We start from the raw sequence: 8092 nt of genomic DNA, 5'->3' as shown, positions 1-8092 counted from the left end.
ATGCATGTGCATATATGTGTGTATGCACACATGCATGCATGTTTATATGTGTACTTCAACGAGAGCGTGAGATCATTGAGAGGAGCAATTATGCTACACTCATCTCTTTATCCTTTATACCTGTGCAGAGTGCATACTAAATGAATGCTTGTGGAATGAATGAATGAATGAATGAGTGAGGGCCAGTATAGCACAGTTATTAACTGTGTGAGTTTTGGAGTCAGCGAGATTTGAGGTCAAAATCTTACTTTGCCACTCACTCACTAAGCCATTTGGGTCCAGTCTCTTAACCCCACAGAGCCCGAGTTTCCTTATCTCCAGGGATAAAATAAGACCGGGGATAAAAAATATGACCTATATTATGGGGCTGGCGTGTGGATGAAGTGGCAGTAATCAGAGTCAACATGTACAAGCAGGACTTTGGGCCAGGCATGGTTCTAAGGGCTTTGCAAATGCTAGCTCATACACTTCTGCAGTTTTACAGTGGAAGGGAGGTTCGACAGTAAACTCAGTGCATCTTGGCCATTATCATATTTCTAATCAATGGAGAGGTGATTCCGGATCTTGTTCAGATTCTGTCTGATCAGATCTGATTGATCAGATCTGGAGACGGCAGTGTGATCCAGCAGGCAGCGCTCTGCCAGGCTAGCTCACAATTTGACCCTTGGACTAGTCCTTCTATTGCAGCTCTGACATTCTTCCTCTAGGTGGCGCCGCAGAGTGGAAACGGGGCTGCTGAGTTGTTGCGCCTCCTGGTGGTCGTTTCCCGTCAACATTTGGATTATGTGCAGAGTTGTTTCCACAAGTCAAGTGCATTTAGAGTGGATGGCAAATATAGGGGGAAAATTAGAATTTAAGGTGGTAAGTTTTAAGACAAAGAGGAACAAATTGTGCAGGAGGAGATAGACCAATACAAGACCTAGCCATACCAAGGAAATTATCATCAATAATAATAACAACATTAACATCTATAACTTACTGACCGCCTTCTATGTGTCAGGCATTGTACTAAGCACTTGACATTCATGGTCTTATTCCACACACCTCAGAAGGTATGCATCACAAGAACAGTGACTTTCATTTGGAGCCAGGCACACAGTAGGTGTCTGGCACATAGTGGGTGCTCAATATATTTTGAACACATGAATAGTGCAGTAATCCTATGAAGCAAGCAAGGAAACTGATGGCCAGAGGAGATACCGGAGCCAGGGCACCCGAGTCCCCCACCAGCTCTGCCCTGTGCTGGGGCCTCGCAGAGAAGGGCAGGGCCCTCTGCCTTCAGCGAGCTTGCTGTCTAGCTGGCCTCCGCCACACCCTGCCTGTTTGCAAATGCTGCTCCAGGAGAAGGGGTGCTGCCAGAGCTGGCTATTTATGGCTCAGGGAGGCTGGCCAGTGAAGCTCCCCTCATAAATTATGAAGGGAGACACATGTGGGTCAGGATTGGGGAATTCGGTGTGCCAGGGATCTTCCGGAATCTTGCTAGTAGTCTAATTTGGGATTTTCCTTCTCTTGCCCCCCTCCCGCCCTCCCCTCCCCTCCCCGCCCAGCCCCGGAGAGCTGCTGACTCAGCAGCCGCATCTGCTGAGTCCCCATAATGAGCTCCCTGGGGCTTCTCCGGCTCCTGCAGAAAACGCTCCCCTCCCCCTGTTGCAGAAGACCAAAGGAAAACCAAGCAACGCTTTTATTTTATTTTATTTATTTTAAAAATATATTTTATTGATTTTTTACAGAGAGGAAGGGAGAGGGATAGAGAGTTAGAAACATCGATGAGAGAGAAACATCGATCAGCTGCCTCCTGCACACCCCCTACTGGGGATGTACCTGCAACCAAGGTACATGCCCTTGACCGGAATCGAACCTGGGACCCTTGAGTCCACAGGCCGATGCCCTACCCACTGAGCCAAACTGGTTAGGGCCAAGCAACGCTTTTAGAGAAAAGGAGTGACATTGTTTATTTATATTTACGCCGGCGGACTCAGGGAATAACTTTCCAAATCTGAGTAAAGTAACATGCATGGGGCTTCTCTTTTATATCTCCCTGTGGTCTTTGTCCCACAAATATGGATTATTCTTCCGGTCCTTTTCTCGGGCCTTGCAGGAAGGCCCCCAGGTTTTGGGGGTCTCCAGGCCATATCTGATGGTCTGGTCTGGCGACAGTGTTAATAACCCTCTCTTCCCTCCGGGGCAGTGCACTGTTCACAGTTTTATGGCCTCTGTAACAGGTTCTGCAAGACCAGTTTCTGGGAAGGAGGTAGTGACTTAATTATAGGTTATCAAGAATGTACACTGAGCTTGCTGCCATGGATTCAAATTGCTAGCCCCCCAAATATCAGGGTTACATTGGAATTAGCCTTTTAGCCTCCTCACCCCCAAGCCCCTACTGTCCTCGGTCACGGGTCACCGGGCTCCATTTCTCGCAGCTGGGGCTCTTGGCCTGACCACTGGCTAATGGAGGAGGTTTCTCTAAACTGCGCGCTGTGCTTCATCTTGCGTCCCAGCACCGAGCGCCCGCGTGCTGTGACTTTTACATTCAGCCCTCATTCAGGCTCTGGGGATCTCCCAGGTCTGGGCTGAGCGTATTGAACCTTATCCCGGGGTCATGGTTAGGAATGGACCTTGGTAAACTTTCATAAAGTGGCCGCGTTCCTTCTCTGAAAGGCCCCTGGGGTTTGTTTTTGAGTTCTTGAGCCTTTTCTTCAGCACTCCATCCCCTTTGTCATTGTCGGAATGTCACTTGACTGTCATTGGCTTCCCACGGCCCTAGCAGTTTTCTTCTTCCTAACCTGCTGCTTAAAATCTTTGCTTAAAATCTCTGAGTTGTTAGCTTTGGCGAGCTCTCAAAGCCACTAGCAGGAGACTGGGCCCGAGAGCCTTCTTCTAAGACAAAAGGTGTATGTACACCAGCTTCAGGGCCTGGGCCGGGGCTGCCCAGTCAGTGACTGTGTTTGTTTACTCACAGGCTGGGAGGCTGGAGGTGATGTCCTGATATGGAGAGGTCACTTCAGGCATTTCCTACTGCTTAAGGGAAGGTGTGAAGAGTCTGCCTCCTCCTCCCGTTGGAGGGTGGGGGTGGGGGGGGGGGGGGAGACACAAACCGCAGCAGCAGCAGCAGCAGCAGCAGGATGGGAGCCCACTGCTGACCGAGTGTCTGGCCTCAGATTACACCGTCTCAGAGCCCAGGCGTAAAATTAGCAGTGGTGTTCTGTGTATGAGGAGCCAGAGAAATACCAATTCAGCAGAACCACGGAGGGGACAGAGGAGGGGGAAGGAAGGGGTGGGGTGGGGAGAGGCCCTGGGCCTTCCCCTGGACAACCTCCTCCCCACACTTTGGAGGCAACCCCAGTGTGGCTGAGTCAGGGCCATGGGAGGCTTCCTGGGGTCATGGGGAAGGCAAGACTTAGAGAAGCCTGGGAAGATGAACTTGAGGGCGTGCCCTACCCAGCACACACACACACACACACACACACACACACACACACACACAGTGAGACTGTAAATAAGAATAAGAAATTCCACGTGTCTGTGCACTTTGCATGCATTTTCCTCGTGAGTTGTCACTGCAGCCCCATTTGGTAAGCCTGTTTCACAGATGAGTAAACATGGGATCAGAAGGACTTATGAGCTTGTCCAAGTGATAAGGGCAGAAATGGAATACTGGGGACCAGCCATAATTGTACGAAATATCAATCATGCGCTGTTAACTCTGATTGTTTTGATCTGATGAAAGGAGGCACGTTCTAACCTGGCTGGGAGGTGCACGTGGGACCTGAGAGCTCACCTGGAAATGCAGGCCATCCTCTCCATCCGGGAGCTGCCTATTATCACGGAGAGGTTAACAGCCTTGCTGCAGAAACCAGAGCCTCCAGCCCTTTGAGGACCCCCAGCCTTTGCATACACACAGGCCTTTGCAAACCTCAGCCTGCTTTAGCTGTTAGCTGCCCGTTTGGCTTACCCTTTTGCCCACTTCCCCATGTAATCTTGGTCCTTCTGCCCAATACAAGCAGCCGGCTCCTGAGGAGAGGCAGAGCACATTTTTGTGGGTGACCTGCTGCTCCCCCATACTGCTGGCAGTATTGGAACAAACGCTCATATGATTCAACCCTGTCTCTGCTGAATTGGCTCACGTAGTGCCAGGCAGCCCGGACCCCTTGGTTGTCTGGCTACACAAGGTCACGTGGCATAAACGTACTCGTGTTTATGAGTACACTGTGCACCCACTTAGACTTGAGCATCTAAATGTCCTCTCATACTCACAGTCACCACTGTACACACACCCACACTTGCCCACACTGTTGTATGTCTTCATTTGTACGTTACTATGGACAAAAAGGGGCCCCATACTGAACCCAACAAGCTCAGGGCAGGCCTACATGGTGGGCCCTACAAACTCGGAGAGTGGAAGTAACCACATAGCATGGTCTGAACAAACCAATTCCTAACTAAAAGGGGGCCCAGGCTGGTAGTCACATCCTAGGCCGATAGTAGCTTCCCTGACAAAGGTCCGTCTTTACCGTAAGTGAGCCTGCCTGTTCTCTTTTTGCATCTAAGATAACATCACTTTGTTTTTTATATATTTGTTATTGATTTCAGAGGGGAAGGGAGAGGGAAAGAGAGATAGAAACATCCATGATGAGTGGGAATTATTGACCAGCTGCCTCCTGCACTCCCTCTACTGGGGATCAAGCCTGCAACCCAGGCACATGCCCTTGACTGGATTTGAACCCAGGACCCTTCAGTCCTCAGGCTGACACTCTATCCACTGAGCCAAACCGGCTAGGGCAAGATAACATACCTTTGAAATGTCAGAGTAAGCTCCTTTCCACCCCTCAGAGCACAGACCACAGAACCCCTCATTGTTATTTTGTTCCCCAAATACCATCTCTATGTGCTGTTAATGTTAATTATTAGCTATCTTGTACCCACCGCTGTCAAAGAGGTATATGTCTCTCCGTTTTACTTTTTATCCAATGCCAGCGATTTCCCCCTTTGTTTTCTCCCACCTTCCTAATCTATCACCCATGGATTTCACGTAACCCCCTTGCGCCTTCCCCTTTTATCCTGATGTCTAAAATAAGCTGCAAAACTGCCACGAGCATTTCTCAGTCTTCTGAGATTTCGCTTCCTAGAAATTGTCAGCAGTTGGCTCACATAAACTATACAAATTCTCTACAGGCTTGGATGTTTCTTACGTCGACATTTATGTACAACAATATATGTTCACAACTATACACATAGGATGATACACACAATCACATGCCAGGCTGGATGACACTTTCTTGCAAAATTCGGTGTCACTTCCTGTCATCCTGACCAACTTTAAACTAGCGCCTCCGTGTGCCTGGCCATGGGGAGGTGCTTACACCTCTTGGGACTTACCTGCTGCATCTGCCACACTCAACCCTGCCTGTTACTGCTCGTTAGGTTGCTTCGTCCTCCACACTGGCAGCCCCGAGACAACAGTGACTGAGCTGGAGTCATTGTCTGTATTATTTCTAGCTCTTCAGGTGTGAACTCTTTGTTTAGCACATTGAGTCTACGAGCTGGGCTCCCCGCGCAGGTGTTCTTCGCGTGGTGGGTAACTCGGGGTTGCGTGCCCGCGCAGGCTCGTGGACTCCAGACTATGTTGATGTCTCAGCTTTGGAGTTCTACACAAAGTGGAGAGTTTTGATCCGGGGCTCACATGAGTGCATGTTTCAGGCTCGATGCTCTGACCTGGTGTCTCTAATGCTCAATCCACCCATGGCTGGGAGAGACCTGCAGCGACCCAGGCTGATGGTGGAGAGATTTGGTTCCTCTAGTCCAGTGGTCGGCAAATTCATTAGTCAACAGAGCCAAATATCAACAGTACAACGATTGAAATTTCTTTTGAGAGCCAAATTTTTTAAACTTAAACTTCTTCTAATGCCACTTCTTCAAAATAGACTCTCCCAGGCCGTGGTATTTTGTGGAAGAGCCACACTCAAGGGGCCAAAGAGCCGCATGTGGCTCGCGAGCCGCAGTTTGCCGACCACGGCTCTAATCAGTTCTGACACCCGGCTTCCTACTGGGAGCTCAGCTGAGCTTCCTACCAGTGCCAGGCCCAAAGCCTGGACCCAGACCCAGATTAGCATTGAAATCTCGACCCCAAGAACCTCGGTTTTCCCATGGGGTGTGGGCAGCAGCCTCTCACTGGTATAGTTTCCTCCTCTCTTAGAGCCTGAATTTTATATGTACTTTTTTTTTTTTTTTGCTTTTGAGTTGGATACTATATGTTTAAAGGTATATTATTTGGCGTATTTCATGTGGCTGGAGGAGGATGGGAAATTTCACCTTGTGTTTACCCTGCCATCTTGACTTATCTCTGTATTCCAAGTGCCCTGCTCAGCCAATAGCTGGTTGAGCATCTCTCTCCCTTCTTCTCCTTTCTGGTCCTCGCCTCTGTCTCTGCCCAGCTCTGCCCTTACCGCCCAAGGAGTCCCTAAGGATCTGGTTCCAGAGCCCCGGGCCCTGGCCGGCCTGGGGGAGGAGAGGGACGGCTCTTCGGTCCGGGCTGCAGGGCTGGGCCCCGAGCACACTTCCTCCCGGGCACTCTGCTCTGCCCTGACTCTATTTGGGGCAGCAGGTCCCTCGGGGTGCCTGGGTGGAGCAGAGACGAGGTTCAGACGAAGGCCTTGAGGCTGCCAGCTGCTCTCCATTCTTGGAGCCAGACAGTCCTCGGGATCCCGAGGGTGGCGCCTGTCCTCAGTCCCTTTGTCTGGGAAATGACAAAGGGCCTGCAGTGGGAGACCCTGGCTCCAGACTCCACCCCGCTGGCTTTGACCCCGAACACCCCTGCCCCAGTCCTGGGGGTCCGAAGGCAGCAGGAGTCAGGAGGGCCCCTTCTGTGACCCACGGGCGCCCAGGCAGGTCTGCATCCTCGCCTGCGTCCTCTCTGCGGTCCTGCTGTGCATCTGCCGCGCAGGCGTGCGTGTGAGCGGGTGTGACAGGCTGGGGCTGCTGGTGTGGCCGTGGACGTCTCGGCGAGCTCCCTTCAGAATGTGGGCGCAGCGCCTGCCCTGTGCGGACACTGGACGAGCCGGCGGGCAGTCATTAAACATAGAAATGTGCAGACAAATGTGAAACGACAGCCCTTCCAGCTGCTCTGAAGTGGAAGGACCGGGATCCGGGAGAGAACGTCGCAGGGAGGGCCTTCATTCAGGGTGAGGGGCAGGGAAGGCCTCGCTAAAGAGGTGACTTCCAAATCGAGCCTTAAAGGAGCAGGGAAGGGCGTTCCAGCAGCGGAACAGCATGCACAACGGCCCTGAGGCGCAGACATCTTGGAGCCTTCTAGAAAGGGAATGGTGGCCAGTGTGGGAAGAAGACGGCCTGGGAGAGGGGCGAGGGAAGCCAGCGGAACCTTCAGAGCTGCAGAGGGAGCGGGGCTGGGAGTTTGGACTCCTAGTGCAGGGCGAGCAGCTGAAGGGTCTCAGCAGGGGAGGTGTGATCGGGTGTGCGTCAGGGGCTCACTCTGGGTGGCAGCCCTGCAGAGGATGGGCTGCGCCAGGCCTGCGTAGGCCCAAGGATCTAGGGATGAGGAAATACAGCCCAGAGCTCCAGGGGCAGGGGAAGACTAACATAAACCAACCTCCACAGTCTAGTATGACAGAGGGGCCTGTGAGCACTAACTCTGTCAGGGAAACCAGGAGGGCTTCCTGAAGGAGGTGGCATTTGAGCTGGGCTTGAGGGATGGCGGGCATGGTAGAGGTCAGCACTCCAGGCCTAGGGAATCACTTGGGTGCATGGATTTGGTTTGAGGAGCCCGAGGAGGAGGAGTGACTCCCCAAGGTCACCAGGGCCCTTGGTGGCTAAGCCAGCACTGAGACCCTGTCTCTGATGAAGTGGGGCTCTCTGATGCCCACCTGGGGCCTGGCAGCCAGAACTGGCCTCGAGGGAGTTCCCAAAGGCCCCAAATCAGGGGTCTCCTGGAAACCTGGGGGTGTGCATTTCCCCAAATCAGCGCAGCTGGGAGGGGGGAAAGAGGAAGCATGGGCCACTGGCCAGACCCAGAGCCTGAAGGAGGGGCCTGCGCTAGAGCCGAGAGAAGCGGGGGTGGGGCCTCCCCAAAGGCGGCTCC

The sequence above is a fragment of the Cnephaeus nilssonii genome (genome assembly GCF_951640355.1).
Source record: "Cnephaeus nilssonii genome assembly, chromosome: 6".
Lineage (NCBI taxonomy): Eukaryota > Metazoa > Chordata > Mammalia > Chiroptera > Vespertilionidae > Cnephaeus > Cnephaeus nilssonii.
The sequence above is the reverse complement of the archived record's forward strand: the minus strand, read 5'-3'. Positions refer to the sequence as shown.